The 17,039-nt window shown below is 37.2% G+C and overlaps 1 protein-coding gene across 1 annotated transcript in view; it reads left to right on the forward strand.

Annotated features, from left to right (window-relative positions):
• LOC139451102 (protocadherin Fat 4-like) overlaps positions 1-17,039 on the forward strand; it is a 134,891-nt gene that overhangs the window by 97,917 nt on the left and 19,935 nt on the right. The window lies entirely within an intron of this gene.

Consider the following 17,039-nt stretch of genomic DNA (forward strand, 5'->3'; position numbering starts at 1 on the left):
TAGTGCCAAAGCAATAACTAGAGAAGGGGTTCGGTTATTCATTTCCCCTACAACTACTCTTTTATTAATAATTTGTCATGCTTTTTATGAAGAAATGAAAATAAATCAAAACCCGTTCAGTCACAAGCCCTGAATCAGGGCGGGAGAACTGATATATTCTTGAAGTTATTTTGGCTATTGTCATGGTAACTGAAGAAAATAGTTTAGGAAATGTGACTGTCCAACCATTCATAAAATCAAGTGTAGTAATTTTGGGTTTGATAAGTTGTTTTGAGGGGAATATTTTTCACACCTTTACAAAGAAAATTGAAACATTAATCTTGTGATAAATAGTCGGAGAGACGTCAGTTGAAATTGTAGGTTTTAAAAATTGGAGGCATAGCCATTGACACCTAATGTCTATAATAACCATGACATCCATCACATCCTATTGTCCTCCGATATCACAAGTTCATGTTTTGATCCAATCCTTACTCAGTAACGGAGTTCACTCGAGTGTAATTTCACATTCTTGAATAAGTAATATGAAACGCATACCGAAAAACTGCATTAGGTCACATGACTTTATCTATTGTGAACACAGAGGGGTTGGTAATAATATGACTTGTATTGTTGTTAATGTACAACCAGGCAGGATAATCACCAGTTTTATCCCTCTCGTATGAATCACGGAGATGGCTGTCGTGTAAATAGAGGGTGTTGTGTTTTCACAGATCTTCCGATGAGATTGAGGATCATATTTAACCGATTTTTCTTGTGACCTTCTGAATTTCATTTTGAAATTTCCTCTCTTAATTATCAATGCAAAATATTTTAGATTGGTTTGGTTCTTTAAAGTTTATTCTACATGTAAAATTTAAAATATCCTTCAATGGTTTGTCAGCACCATTTTTCGACTCGTGGGTTTACCAAAGTGGCAAATATCTATGACCTGCATCACTTCGGGTTTTCTTGCTTGACCTGACATGCTGTGAAGTGAATGAACTACTGTTCAAAGAGGTATCAAGCCAAACTCATTTAAATTATTTTCAGACAAGGAAACCATATGTTTGTTTAGGGGAACTGAACCCAGACCATGCGTTTGACAAGACAAAGCTGGTCTGTCACCACTGCCCTAACCCAACCCATTGTTTGCTACAAATATGAATTCAAATAGCTCACTCAAGTAAAATACATCATTTCTCATTTTTGACGTTATGGTTGGAATAAAAGTCGTTTTCTTTTCAAAATGGGTTTGTAGAAATTGCTTATTTATAAAAATAATTCAAATCCCATAAATTGAATATTCTACAAACATTGTTGTAGGGTTGATGTTTTTCAGCTACTTCGTTGGCGCCACACAACCTTAATTTGACAAGATGTAGGAACGTAACGATCATATTTCACCCAATAACATGCTTTGCATAGAGAGACAATGCAGCATATCTGGGTTTTTTTTGTACCATCAGTTAGGAAATTGCACTTAAACATGCCTTGACCAGCTGTTGTGATTAAATTAACGTTTTGGAATTGGCTCAAATTTCACAAATGCCATGTCATCCAATAAATTGTCAGAAAACTAGGTTATATATTTATGGTTGGTCAAACCTGAATTGCTTTTATGTGATTTGAACATTTTTAAAATTTAAAAAATCGTTTGTCTCTATATTTAGTTGAAACATAATGATACAGTAAAGTAACTAGATATTTGTGATGGCAACATTAAAGTATTTGTGCTTGAAGATCCTGTGTACCAGATGTGCACAATTCATGATCATCTTTCCAGCTGTGTTCTAAATCCATACAGTCGGATAATTATAAGGATGTAAGGATCTCATACTAGTTGTGTACAAATCAGATCTTTATGAAACCACCGAATTCATACTAAAATTTCTTTGCTGAAATTATTTGTTTATTAACTGGTGCATTCCATATAACACTAACACTTATTGTAGAGATATGAAAAGGTAGCTTGACAATGCAGTGTCATTAAAGGTGATTAAGGTTCTCCTGTAGTTCAGATAGCCCAGGGGGCGGTTGGGTAGCTTAGTGGTTAAAGCGTTCGCTCGTCACACGAAGACCGGGGTTTGATTCCTGACGTGGGTGCAATGTGTGAAGTCCATTTCTGGTGTCCCCTACTGTGATATTGCTGTAATATTGCTTAAAGAGGAGTAAAACCATAATCACTCACTCACTCACTCACTCACTCACTTGGATAGCCCAGTGGTTGTTTGCTCACTCATGCTTCAGGATGAGTTCAAATCCATTTGAGGAGTGTCTGGGTAGTCTGGTGATGAAGGGTTCACTCGTCACACCGAAGACCCAGGTTCAGTTCCATGGATGCAATGTGTGAAGCCCATTTTGGTTCCCCTCCTATGATTCTGCTGGAATAGTCCTAAAAGTGGCACGAAACACTTGCTCAAATCCATTGGGCAAATTGTGTCTTTGCATTTTTTTGGTATTTTGTGGCATGATGTGGTTGCAATGGTTTGATTAACAACATAAAGCCCTTCCACTCTCACAAAGCCTTTTTTGAAGAGTCCTATTGCCCGGCTGTGTGACATCACCATTTTGAGGCTTGCTTTATTACTCGAACCAATCTCCCGATGGGCTAATATAAACTATTCCTTATTAGCCTTGTGATTAACCTACCAGTGTTTTGGGACTTGATTTAAGCAAACATTGTCACATACATGTAAATACTGTAGACATTACACTGATATATGATCTGATAGGAGAACAAATTTGGAATATAGCAAGCCTCTCACAGCTGTGAGTTTGTCATTCTAGTTCGTGGTAAAAAATGGGCATGATTTGTTTTGTTGATGTTATTTCAAAGTAAGATGTTGTTTATAGATAGAGAAGACAGTCTAAGATAGCATTGAATGTTTACGTTTAGTTTCGTCAGAGTAAGGTTATCATTTTACACTCATAAATAACTTGCCATTAGGAAACTAGTATCAATTTTTCTTATGGCAGCCATTTTTTCGGAATCATTGAAGAGTTTGCAATTGGTCTTATGAAATGTTCTCTGTGTTTCTGTAGTACACAATCTGGTGATAATGGGGTTTCAATAGAATGAGTACCTTCAGAAATAACATATGTCTACATTGATGCCATATCTATTGAGATATATGGACTGACATGATCTGTGAGATTTTTCGAGTTCGTAATATTTTTGGTCGTGGAACAGATGGTATGTGGAGTAATCTCTGAGGCATTGTGATAGTGTGAAGTATTCTACATTGGTGTGGACCTTGAGTGTGAGACCTCGAGATACAGGTGCCTCATGTGGCATGCTGGGTAATCTAGATGAATGAAGTCTGGTTGTGATGAATATGCTACTTCACTCACTGTCACAGACAGGAATGCAGATCTACAACTTGTACTGGGAGCCTTGAAAACATAATCTCAGACAAGATAACACTTCACAATTTGTCCACAGTGTGGTTCCATGATATAGAAATATGTGAGTCTATATGAAGCTAAAGTTTTTTAACAGTGATCATTTTATGGAAGGTTAACCTGGAATCATCCAATACTTTCTGTTCACAAAACTTTCACAGTTCAATGTTCTGTCCTTGGACATGAATACAGTTTGGGAATTTATTGATAAATACTAATTAAGCTCAATGATGTGAAAAATGTGTTTTGTAATTCGCTATAAAAAAATAGTATACTTGGTAACATCTCGTGACGATTGATTGAAACTGATCCCCACCTATTGTGTAACATATTGTTTTTATTGAAATGTGCTACCTTTTCGCGCCAACTTGTTTTACATTATAGGAAAGACATTTAAGCCAGTGACATGAAAGACCAGATGGGTCTATTAGTTTCTCATTTGAGGTTTATCTAGATTTTCCTGTTGATAAGATGTATTTCAACAGTGTTTGTGGCACTTTTACTACTGAAGCCAGAAGTATAGCCACATATAGATGTCTTTATTATCAGAAACATGACCAATTAATGCAGGTGCTGCTTTCAGTACATATGTGACCGGCTGACCGCAGATAACCAATCAGATTGTGTTATCACTATTACCCCCTTGTGAGAAGCAGCCAATTAAAATACAGATGTTACCAGTCTGTGTGAGGATAACCAATCGGACTGTGTGATTTACTGATGACATCCAATCACTTTGTTTGATATATAGTGGGATGTATGTTAAGTCCTGCCTGGCACATCCCAGCATTCATCAGTCAACATGGTGGCTGGGTCTTGTTGAGGGGTGAGAAATACCACATCAGTGGGCAGAATGTTTAACGTCTGTTAGTTTACAAGATATACAAGATTCTAAGGAAGGTTGAATTTATTGGAATTTAATGCAGCACAGATGTATAAACTAATTCCAACAAAATTGTAATACATATCCCAGATTCCAGATCAACCAATAAATTTCAACAATGGTTGGAATCAACAAATAAAATGTCAAATTTCTGAAAAGAAACATTTACGTTTGTTGAAGGAATGTTTTCATTTCGACAAAGGCTGCAGCTAACGAAGGATACGGTAGGTGAATAATTTGAAAATGTAAGCTAATCAGTTCTGCCTCTCTGCTTGCACGTGACCTACACTGCAATTGAACTAATGTTTACATACGACCACTATGATTCCAATTTCCCTGAGTTCCAGACAGAACTCAACTGGTGTAATAGGTCTGATCTAACACAACCCAGCCTGGTCGGTCTCCAGTAATCACCCCCCCACAGGCATCGGTTCGAATATGGCAGCCTATTCACTTGATTAAACGTCCTTGTTTCAACATGATCGCGATTTATAGACTTCATAAGCAAACATGTCCTCTACCTTGAGGCCAACTTGCAGGTTTCAATTAATCTTTTTCCCTACACTTTGTAACTTGTTCAGTCTGTCGCTTGGTCTTTGATCTAACATTTGATCTGACAGTGACAGAATATGTTTGCGTTCAGATGCTAGGCTAGACTTGATATATATACTGAGGTAGAAGTTCATCGGTGAAATTTGCTTGAAAATGTTTGGGATAAAATGATACGCTCTGCTGAGATTTCATATTCCCCCAAAATATTAATGTTTTAGAGAAAAAGATTTTGTTTTCAAAACTTATAATTGTATGTATTCATTTAGGGAATTGTTTCATTGTATCAATGATTCACACGAGTGTTTTAAGATAGATAATAAAATTTGAATTCCATCTTGTTGCTGCTTTAATTATGTGAGTGTTGAAAAACAAAGTAGGGAGTTTGTTCCCAAGGGAGAGATAACAGTAGTGTTGATGATACTATCATCCTACGAACTGAGTACAACTAGCTTTGACCCGGCCCACACCCTCTGGTGAACTCTTTAATGGAAACAGATAGGAGCTGTTGTGACTGTGTCTCTAGCTGCAAGTACCACTGCGTTGTGGATGGCTCCAACCTATGTGGAAACGATGGTGTGGCTGCTGCTGCAGACAAAGCATCATAGGTCATTGGAGATGAAGAAGTGAACACTATACTCTCAGCATTAGCCTGTATTTAAGTCAGAAGTGATGAGATACTTTGACATTTGTCATCGTTCTTTGTCATATTCATGTCATCATGTGAAAGATCGCTGACTTTAATTGCAATAATTGGATACTTGCTAAGACACTGGTTATGTTTAAGCTTTTTTCAATTTTGTGAAGCAATTTTCTTTGTCATTACTGGAAATCCTATGCAAAGTCTGCAATTGTAATTGGACTTCCAGACAATATGTGCATTACTTCTTTTCTTACGAGTATTATATTTTTTTAAATGGCATTATGATCAGGTTCTTATGATGGAATAATATTTGTTTATTTTTAACCTTTGTATGACAGATATTGTTTGAAAGAATGAAGCAAGCTTTCTGCTCCCGCTTCCAAGAAAATGTTAAAATTACTAAAATAAAGATTTCAGTTTGTTTTCTTGAGCTGAACCCAAGACAGAAGCTTGTAGGTTCTTTGATAAATAATTCAACATGTTAGTCACCATGCTAACTGTGTGTGCTGGTGAGAAATCAAACATTTCTTAAATGTTGTCAGTGATCTTGAAGTCTTCACGTTTAAAATCACAGAAAAATATCCACGGGTCAGTCTCAAGGCGTTGCTGGAAAACAGTTTGTGCCTAGGATCCAAGACAAATACAAACAGAGTAATCTACCCTGACAGAGGCAGACGTTCCTTAAAATGACTTCAGAAGAAGATATCCGACTACTAGGGGTTCCCCTGTAGTTTCAACACTGTTATGATTGCATATCATTTCCGTGACATTTGAATCATGGAGGTTTTTGTGGTGATAAGGAGTGATCAAGTTGCATACAAAAGGGTTGAAAACAGCAGAGGTCGTTGAAGATGTAAACGAGCCAGGATGGTATTTGTTGATTCTGATATCGGGGATATTTCTGTGGTAGCTGCCTCCCGTCTCTTCGGGCACCCTACCGCTGTGCGAACTCACCAACCCACTTTCCGATCCAGCCAGCAGCTGATGGGAAAACCTCCAAAAATGTAGTTTAAAATATGAGGCACCATAAAGGTTATCCAGCTGTCCAAATATGTGGGACTAGGCAGGAGGGTATTTGTTTCAAAAGTCACCCCAAATTGGGCCTCTTTGGTTTGGGTGGGAAAATATCATGAAGCATGTGTTTACACATTTTTGGAACCCCATGTGAAGTAATAAGCATATTATAGCAAAACAGATGCAAATGTTTGAAATAAGTATTCTACCTTTAGAGGCAAGGAAATACGGTTTATTGTAGGTTTAAGACATTTTCAATATTCCATGCAATTTCCAGATTCCTGATCTGATTTTAAAATGTGTCTGGAATATCAAGGCATTTCTGGTGTACAGTTTTGAAGCAAAGGAGATCCTTTTTTGAGCCCTGAGCATTGTCTGCCATGCATGCTTTAGAAAAACAGTCTGGAGCAACAACCTCATAGTGGAGCATGTTTCTGTGTTGCAATGGTCTTGTGTTTCACGATTCTTAATATTTATCCCTTATATACTTGATTTTATCTTTTAACTAGGAGAGAACATAACTCAGGTTTGATAAGAGTGCAATATGTGTCCCATCATCACTGAAATCAACGCTATGAAATATCATCAAATGCTGTAATAGCTTAGAAGATTGTAGGAACGAAAAAAACGGTAATGGCTTTCCAAACTCATAAGTCTTGGGTATTTTTCAGAATGTTGATACACAGCTTTAGGCCATCTTGCATCCGGAGTTATCAGTTTACTTGAAGCGGTCATGTAGATAGTAGCGTCCATATTGAGTTTGAAAGAAACGAAAATCCCTCGCCAATATTACGACTGAAATGTAACTTTTGCTAAAGTGATCAAATGATACCTCGAATCTGGGGGGTGTTGAAAAACTCCGATTAAGATGTAGTCGGGAAATAGATATTGAATTTCGGATGTGGTTTTTTGGGAGCCAATCTATTCCCATGGAGGTTTCAAACCTTCCATTTTCCGCCTCTCAGCCGTGTTTACTCAGGCGAATAATGAGGTTTGATCAACTTTTTGTGGGTTATAAAGCTCACTGAGAACATATGACTTTTTCACTATGACTTAACTTTCTCTTGGACAGAAAAAAATCCATTGAAGCCGGTAAGATGTTATCAGTATTGGGGGCTGGAAGCTAAGTGGGTTTTCTGCCCCTGAATATATTGGTTTAACTAATTGAATTTTGAACCTTTATTCTCAAGAAATCGGAAACTTGATATCATTTCAATGGTCAAATAAAACGATTTTTTTCACAATGCAATAACCCCTTCAGATAGTTTAATTACTGTTTACAAGCTACTCTCGTAATTTTGGAGTGAAGAGACACCATTATGCAAATTTCACAAGTATTTCCTTGATATTACACTTTCTTCAATGGCATCAACCTTCTTGGATGACAGCGGTTATTATGTTTTTATAGACTCATTTAAGTTAGATTCCTTTTTAGTTGTGTTTCTGTTCATTTCCCGGGGCATGGGTGGCCCAGTCGTCTCGGGCGCTGCAGTTTGCCGTGTAGAGCTGTGTCCTGGTTCCCCCGGATGATGTTTCTAGGTCTGTCAGCACCATACCCATGCTTGAGGTATCACCAAAGTGGTAAACGCCTGAGACCTGCATCACTTCGGGCTTTCCTCCCACGTTTTCAGCTGACATGACATGATATGACTGGAATATTGTTCAAAGCAGCTTTAAACCCAACTCACTCACTCTATTAATTTCCTTTCATTGATCATTTTTTTGTAGAAAAAGAAAAAGCCATACCATAATCCAATGATGTATTGTCATTGAAACACATGAATTTTGCATATTCTATGGCGCAGGGTTTATTGTGAACACAAACACATACACCATTAAACTCTCATATTATCTCCAAAAAGAAACAAACTACTAACAGCTGTGAGGAAGATTGTATCTCGGATGCAGGCAGACATCTTGAATATGGCGGACATTCTCCACTGCTCATGTCAGGGATGGGGAATTGAGATGTAACCTGAAGCTGTTTCATAACACTTGTACCACTTCTCTGGATATTAGGAACAAAAGATTTTGAACCTTTGGTGGCATAATTGTTTTTCATCATGAATAGGAGTTCATTATTTTTTGGAAGGTGAAAAAGACATATTGTGAAAGAACGATGCAGGATAAGGCCCATTTTTGGCTGAAACCTGCATTGTTTAAGAATTGAGAAGACCTTTTGTTTTGAAAATCATCAGATGTGTTCATATGAGTGAGAACTGGAGTTTGCTCATTTCAGCATTGCATGTAAAGGTAATGATAAAATGTGTCCAAAAATCTTAGTTGACAGTTTTCCGGAAAGCATTTTTCTAATATATTCTAACATACTGAACATGGGAGATGTAGTTAAAAACAGAATGAACATGTGGTAATAAATTCATCTTAGATTTTCATTTGAAGAGTCTTTTTAACTCATTTTAGTCATACTTGTGTCTTTGATCCTCATGTCAAAATTCCTGAGAGTGTCAAGAAGAAAAAAACTTAGTTGACAGCCATTTAAACAGGAAATACAATTTAAATGGTAAATCATAATGTCTAGTGATGTTTTATATCAAATTTCATATTTTGTTGACCAAGTTTTTTATACCTGTTTGTTCACCTGAATTCACTGAAGGGATACAATGTGGTTTTATTAAAGAGTATAATGCTCGATAAATATTTTTTTACACATGAATCATAAACTACTATGCTAATCTTTTTTCAAACTCTGAAACATGCAACGTAGACCGTGTTAGGTTGGCAGAACATGTATACTGTTGTGTTGGTCATTTACCCCGTATGACTCCACCTCAGTTAAACCGCTGATCGTCTGTAACGCTCATCAATTATTTGGACCCCAAAGGTACCATTGTAGCAAGGGATCACTGCATCCTATTATTGTCATACTAATATTTTAAAGTTTTCATCAACTTTATGTTTTGACATTTCTAGTAGCTAAAACGAGGCCTTATCCTTCCTCGTCCTGTGAACAGGACTGATGATCTGTTCTTGTAGTCTGGCTTACTGCAACTGACACATGGTGAAAGTACATCCCTAGGATCTGTCATGTTTCCAAATTGCACATCAAACGTTAATTCCTAGGCTGAGTTTGTAACGAGGGGAGTCTAATGAAGAGAGCATATTTTTCTTTTTTTTAATTGAATTTACATAACCGTTTCTATTCTTTCCGAATGGGTCTTCTGAATTTGAGACATTTGCTTTTTGGAACTTTTTTGCCCAGTCTCCCATTCCCCTTTTTTTTCACCGAAACAATTTGAGTCTCCCTTTGAGCAAGAATCTGGGTATCTCGTTTCAATGTCAAAGAAATTAAAAACAGCAAAAAGTAGCGTGTCTTGGAAGTTCTTACAAGGACACATACCCATAATACGACTGTTCCGTGTGCCATTACTCTTCAGAAATGGAAAGATTTATGGCCGGAATGGATGCCACCAAGATTGAGCAGCAGATAGCTTTTATCACTCCACAGCAACAGACAATTCATACAATAGATTTGTTGGAACTGCGTCTGGCTTAATCTACTGCAATTGCAACAGAAGAATGCATTTGTACCCACTTCCAACTTTTGACTTTTCTGCCTCTGGCACCGTGGCAAATACTTCTTGCGATGCTTCCTGCCAAACTAGAGGGTATTGCAATACAATTTGTTCCGAAAGGTTTGACTTCAAATTGTAGACACATTATGCAACGAGCAGGAGTAATTGGTTTGATGCTAGAGTGCCTGTCATCAGTTTCCAAGGCATTGCCAAGGATGTCTCATCTACAGTCAGACCTCGAATCAGTAACTGGTATATATTCGTATTTCGCATCAATTTTGCTGAACAAGGCTATCCAATTTCTTCTTCCATTACCACAGGGCACTAAAAGAGATGTTTAAAGAAAGAAAATATGGTTTTGGAACAATCAACATATGAGAAAAAAATATTTTAAGGGTTTATACTATGGAACTTTACGACATTTTTGGGAGTGCCGGGCAACAGTAATTTGAAGATATTTGAAGACTGCATTATAGTGATTGGATTTCTGCCTGAAGGGAATACTTTCATCTTTCCATGAGCAATATGTCACAGAGAAATGTGAGATTTTGCAGGATATTTGATGGATTATGAGACCATATTTGTTGAATCATTTTCCTGTGTCATATGATTTATTGTGCTATTGATCTGTTTGGAACTTAAAGGGTGAAATGTGGACATGAGATGGGGAAAAAACAATGATTTTCGGTTAAACTTAATGAAAATGGTTTTCAGAGTTGAAAGATTTTGTTTGGCATGTTTACTGCACTTCAAAGTATAGAATGTCTTGTCAGTGCTACTGTTTTGTGTTGGGGGCATGATAGGTGAGCTTTAAAAGGTAATGTCATCTTTAAAGTGGTGCTTCAAAATCATTATTTTTCAAATTCCGTTAATTTGATGAAACAAAGTGATCTTAATAATTTGGTCACACATTTTTGCTTGAAAAGTTGCTGATTTTGTTTAAAGTGTTGTGTAACGAATGTTTTCACACTTTGTTGTCCCTCCGTTATTTTGAAAACGGTTTCCCTCAGAACTACCAATTTCTCTTTGCTGTGTGACAAATGTCAATAATTGTAATCCTTTTTTTCATCGTTTCAGCAAAATTGTTGATAATATTAATGGATTTTCTGTCAGAACTTAGATGGTGGAACAAATTCTTCATCTTTCCAATATTGGGTTGCCACCATGGTGCCCGCTTCCTAACACTAAGCTTCATTCCCAGCTGCATCTTGCATGGCTTATCATGTTTCACACCCGTTTTGTTTCTGATTAATTACATCCTTGAAATATGACTGATCTTTCTCAGCCCTGCGGTCAAGTGTACACTTCACAAGAATAGTGTCAATCTCTCAGCCTCCTCTCCTACATGCTATATCAACAAATAATTATGTTACACTGAAAAACCATAATATGTTGAGTCGGCAAGTAATTTTGAGAAAAAATGTCAAGTCATCAATAATAGATCCTGGTTTAGAAGCTGTCAGGAATATTTGAAAAAATAATATGAAGATTAAGAATTGTTAGTTTAAGTGGAGGATATATGTTTGAGTTTCGATCTTTTCTGGATTGCAGCTGCAAACAATGAATGGAATATTTCCCGAAGAAAAAACCCCAATATTTCTGGTTCATATTGATAAAGGAGAGACTGAGAATTGATCACTTTCGGATTTTTTGTTTGCTCAATAGCACTCCCATTCAATGTGGTAATGACAGAGCAGTGAAGTGTTAGCAGTGCTTGCGTCATCTGGTTTCATTCAATCATATGCTTGTGCTCATTTGTAAAATTAACTCTGAACTCCCATTTGGGTGTACACTAAACAATATTGATGAACTGCTCAACGCAGTCACTGGGAACCTTACCTTATACAAATGACCGACAGTAGGTCGTTGGCTTATGGCATTTGATTGACGGATGATGACAAACATGCAAGATGGCTTAGTTTGGTCTTTGTAGTTGCGCGATCTGTCAGGTCATGTGACTAGTCATGTGACTGTTCTTGTCTTTGATAACGTTAGATAATAATCTGCCACTATTCATAACAGCAGGACTGAGCATAAGAAAAAAGATGCTGAGATTTGACATTTCCTTTTACAAGTGTTGGGGAGCGGATATTAGAGTCTGATTACTGATCGGGAGGCTTTTTTCTGTGACACTTATCCATTGGACTTATCGGTAGGGAGATTGGAGGTCTGAATAGTGCCCTGTAGGATGAGGTTCTGAGTAAGTCTCTAGGAACAGAACTGACGGGGATGGTACTACCTTGGGCACAATGGCTGCTCAATATGAATTATGTTTGCTCATAAGGAAAGGACCAGTGAAGATTCCGGGGTAGAACAGGTCTTCAGCAACCCAGACTTGCCGTAAAAGGCGACTAATGGGATCGGGTGGTCAGACTCGCTGACTTGGTTGATACATGTCATCTATCCCAATTGCGTGGATTGATGCTCATGATGTCAATCACTGGATTATCTGGTCCAGACTCAATTATTTTACAGACCACCGTCATATAGCTGGAATATTGCTGAGTGCGGCGTTAAATAAATCATAAGGAAAGTCTCAACCCTGAATCAGCCGATTCTGGTACGTTGTGTACTTGGCATCGTTTTTTTATCGACCATGGTTCATCTTGTCTAATCTTGATTTTCGTCTAGGCCTGCAATACAATTTATTAAAAATATTTAGAAAAAGGTTCTCCTGTTACTCCTTGTTTATGAATTAATTGGGAATCAGTTGGTCAAAATGGCTTCTGAATGTGGACAGAACTTAGTTGTGACCTGGCTGGGTTAGTTTATCATTGTACACTGGAGTGGAAATCTGTTCTAGATGGTACCCGTGAAGATCAGGGGTAGAACAAGTCTTCAGCAACCCATGCTTGCCGTACAAAGCGCCTATGCTTGTCGTAAGAGGCGAATAACGGGATGGGGTGGTCAGGCTCACTGACATGGTTGACGCATGTCACTGTATCAAAGTTGCGTGGATCGATGCTCATGATATTAATCAGTGGATTGTGCAGTCCAGACTCGATTATTTACAGACCGCCATCATATAGCTGGAATATTGCCGAGTGCTGCATTGAACAACAAACAAACAAAACAAGCAAAAAGTTATCTTGACCAGTTTGATTTCATTTTGTAAACTAATGTAATAATGTAATATGATGGTCTCAAGACCAACAATCATATTCAGCCATTCTGGGGAAATTATCAAATTAAAACACAAATCGATTCAAACATTTTTTTTTCATTAACACAAAAGCAATAGTTTTCTGATTGTTTTTGTCTTCTCTGAAATTCAAATTTCCTACATTGCATAGGAGCAAGTTTGGGCCATTACTTTCACTTCCTGTGACAATCTAAGTGATATGTATATAAATGAAAAACTACCGATATGCATTAAACTGTCATGAATGAGAATGTTGTATGAGGGAAAACTGACGTCCTGTCAGCATAACATTTATTGGGCCACCATCCTGCAAGCCTGTTACATGGCATCGCTGATGGAGGATTGACGCTGTATAACATAAATATCTCACCTCTCATGTGGAAATAATATCCAGCTCTATGATGATAGCCTGTCTAAAATGTTCCACCGGCACAAATCGCTAGTGAATGTGAGACAAAGGAATTTCAATGTTCTGGGGAGCCTACCACTGACATTCAATAAAAATAATGCTGTCGTACATGTGACCCAAGTCTATAAAACTTCGTTATTTCTCTGTGATGATTTACATAACAAGCTGAACCATCCTTGGTGAATGCCATTTTAATTTCTGTGGCTTTCCTGTCAGAGTTGTCTGGTAAGTCCATCACTGATACATTTTCCTGACATGAGAAGGAAAAAACTTGCTTAATTTTCTCGATGCCAATAAAAACAAGTGTGGCATATTGGTTTGGCAGGCGGCAGTAGCACCAATTATGAAGTCGGGCTTCGGCTTCTCTGAGAGAGGGAGAGGAACAGAGGGGGGGAAGTGGTGTACCAGTATTACATCAAACCCAATGGACTGTTAAATGTTTCCAAGATGTATTTACGCGAATAGTTCATTTCTTTGCATGCTCTGGTCTTTTTTTTGTGTGTCCTATTACCATTTTCTTGGAACAAATGAATAATAAACAGTTCATGATTGTAACTCGTTCAATTTTTGGGAACAGGCACCAAAAGTTTGGCTACAAAATATTTCAACCTTGCCCCATTATTTTGTTCCTTTTCTTTATGTTATCAGGGGCTTCATGATTTCAGGGGAATGTTTCAAATAGTGTCATTTTGTGGATTTTAGTGTAAAAAAGTGTCAGGTATACAAACAGAATCAAAGAACTGGGGACATTGAAGAATGGAAATCCTTTTATCTAGTTACTTCGTCAACAACGATTTGCAGCTGTTTCATTTGTTTTGTTTCTAATTTACTTTAGTTCTGTTTTCTTCACGTTTTACTGTTATTCTTAAGCATTTAAAGTAAATATGAGACAAACAAGGTGATGTTTGACGTGAATCGGGATGTCTGAATAATTTATCATCACGGTACCGAACAATTTTTTGTTTTCATCCAAAAAATTCAAATCTTTGTGAGGAGTCAACATTAATTCTTGTTGTACGAGTGACGATCTATGAGGTCTTAAACATGACCATATATTTATCTGACCTTAAACTCGTACATTCATTTGGATTACTGTCATAGCATAAAACCCCATTTTTTAACTGTATTAACTTTTGAAGCTCACTGTTGTGGTGTTTGAGTGAAGGGTGGTGTATTTGAACAAGATTTGCCTCCCAGGGGCTTGTTTATTTAACAGCAACGTCATGACATCTACACCGAGTTTTTGCTTTAATGGAGTTCGAGATTTGTGCTACAAGTCCTGTTTTTGTGTTCGCTTTGGTCTCTAACCACGGGAACCAAAATCCTGGGTTCTCTGTCATCAGTCTCTGAAATGTGTCTTAATACACATTTAATACTGCATACAGAGGTCAGAGTTCAGTTCGCTCGGTTGTCCTGTAGGATGTCCATGGCTTAGTTTGAGATTAGTATCATAGGGTTATGACATCATCATTGAATCATTAGTTAGCTTGAATTGTTCTTTTTCTTAAATGAGAACCTTGTGCAGGAGTAAAGCACAATATAACAAATTGATAGAATTATAATAAAAAGGAGCCCAGAGACTTTCTTCATTTTATTCTAGACTTGCCAAACATTATAGACTTGCATGGGCTGTATTGGATATATTTGTTTCAGGGTCTGTATGACAGACTAATATTATTGGTAAACTTTATCATTCTTCATGTCATATTTCAGAATAAATTATTTTAAGATCCTTTTTTGTGGATGCCCCCTTATAAAAACACGGATAAATAAATGTTTTTTTTATGCCTGATATGTTACTTTTCAAGAAATGATATCACACTTGCTATTTGACTCATATTATGATCCTGTTGAGATCATAATATTCATACATGACTGAATGTCACAGCTGTGGAAGAAGAGTATTTCAATGGTTGTTGGCATCTTCGGTGATATCATGTTCATGTATATTTTTCTAACAATTGAAAAGTTACTTCAGATGTCTTTTGGGCAATTTAAAGTTAGTTTGAAGGTTTTGTATCATTTTCTCGATAAGTCTGTTTTCCTGAATTACACAGTGGATCATTTGGCAGTGTTTCCGTCCACACATATGTACTGGCAACCCGGAGCTTGTGCCTTGGCCACTGTTTTAGCTACTCAACGAGTTGTCGACAGAAATATGGGTGAAGTGACGAGAAAATGAAATATTTATTGCCCACAGAAGAGTTCCACTCACATTTGGTCTGCTGTAGACATTCTTAGAAACTTTGAAAATTCTCTGCTTATTTCTATGCCATGTGGAGGCGTATTTCTCCTGAGAGCGTTTGGGTTATAGGATCTTACAATGCTTTCAGCATGGTATGTTTTAATCCAATTTTGAAGCAAAGAAATCTTGTTAAAATCTGTAGTTGGATTCCCCAAAAGTATCGGTTTTGGCAATAGGATTTAGTGTTTTATGCGTCTGAGAGAGGGTTTTAATTGTATTAGCACTTTTAGCAGAAAAACAATGTGGAGATTTCAACAACAAGTGATGAAACTTTCAATAATTCTGTTTGCAAGATTCTGATATGCTCAGAAAAGCAAACGTTGTAAGTTGTTTTTTGCTATTGTGCAGGTTAACATTTGGTGTAGAGTAACAGTGTGGGAAGTTTCAGTGTTTCAACTAGTATTGAGAAAAAGTGTTCAGGAAAGTATTATCAAAAAACAAATGTAATGTTTTCCTTGAAACTTATGTACAATTTGAACAAAACATATTTTAAAAAGTCAGACTATTTTAGTTCAGCATGACCCTGAGGAGTCTTTTGTTTATTAACCTGTTTTTCATCCATGCACCACATGTCCAGTAGACCGTGAAGATGGTTTCTTTGAAGTATATATGTAGACAATCATGCCCAGACACCACACTATTAGGGGAGGAGCTGGGAGGGACACGGCCATGATAAATGATATAACCGTTCACCTTCTTGTGCGAAAAACAACTAAAACAGATGATTTCCTTTCACTTCTGACCTTGCAGCACACCTCAACATACCAAGTTTCATGCTTATCTGTCACACACCAATTTATGGTCCTGATATGTTAAAGGCCAGGGAAATAGTATTTGAACAATGGTGTAAGTTTTCGTCTTGATGGTGTTCCATGTTAATGAGTGTGTGATCGGATCGGAGTCTTCAAAAGTCTGCCGTTGCCCTCTGTGTTGCTCTTGGTCATAAAATAGATAGGAGATATTACCTCATTGTGTGAGGAACAGTAAGTGTGAAGGGTACACACATGGAAGTACTTGACCTTAAACTACGGACGACTTATATAAGTTTGTCATGTCAGGGTGGGAATAGACTATCTGTCTTACTGTCGGTCCTCATTGCATAAGTTTCATTGTTACATGTTTCAAGGAGGGTGACACCAATGAAGATTGTTGAATGTAAAAAGAAAATTTTAGGATTAATTAGTCTTCTGATTTACTTTCTTCATAATACATCCCCAAATTAATTATGGAAAATATT

This window comes from Haliotis cracherodii, unplaced genomic scaffold, assembly GCF_022045235.1.
Source record: "Haliotis cracherodii isolate W230 unplaced genomic scaffold, xgHalCrac1.p SCAF_8, whole genome shotgun sequence".
Taxonomy (NCBI): Eukaryota; Metazoa; Mollusca; class Gastropoda; order Lepetellida; family Haliotidae; genus Haliotis; species Haliotis cracherodii.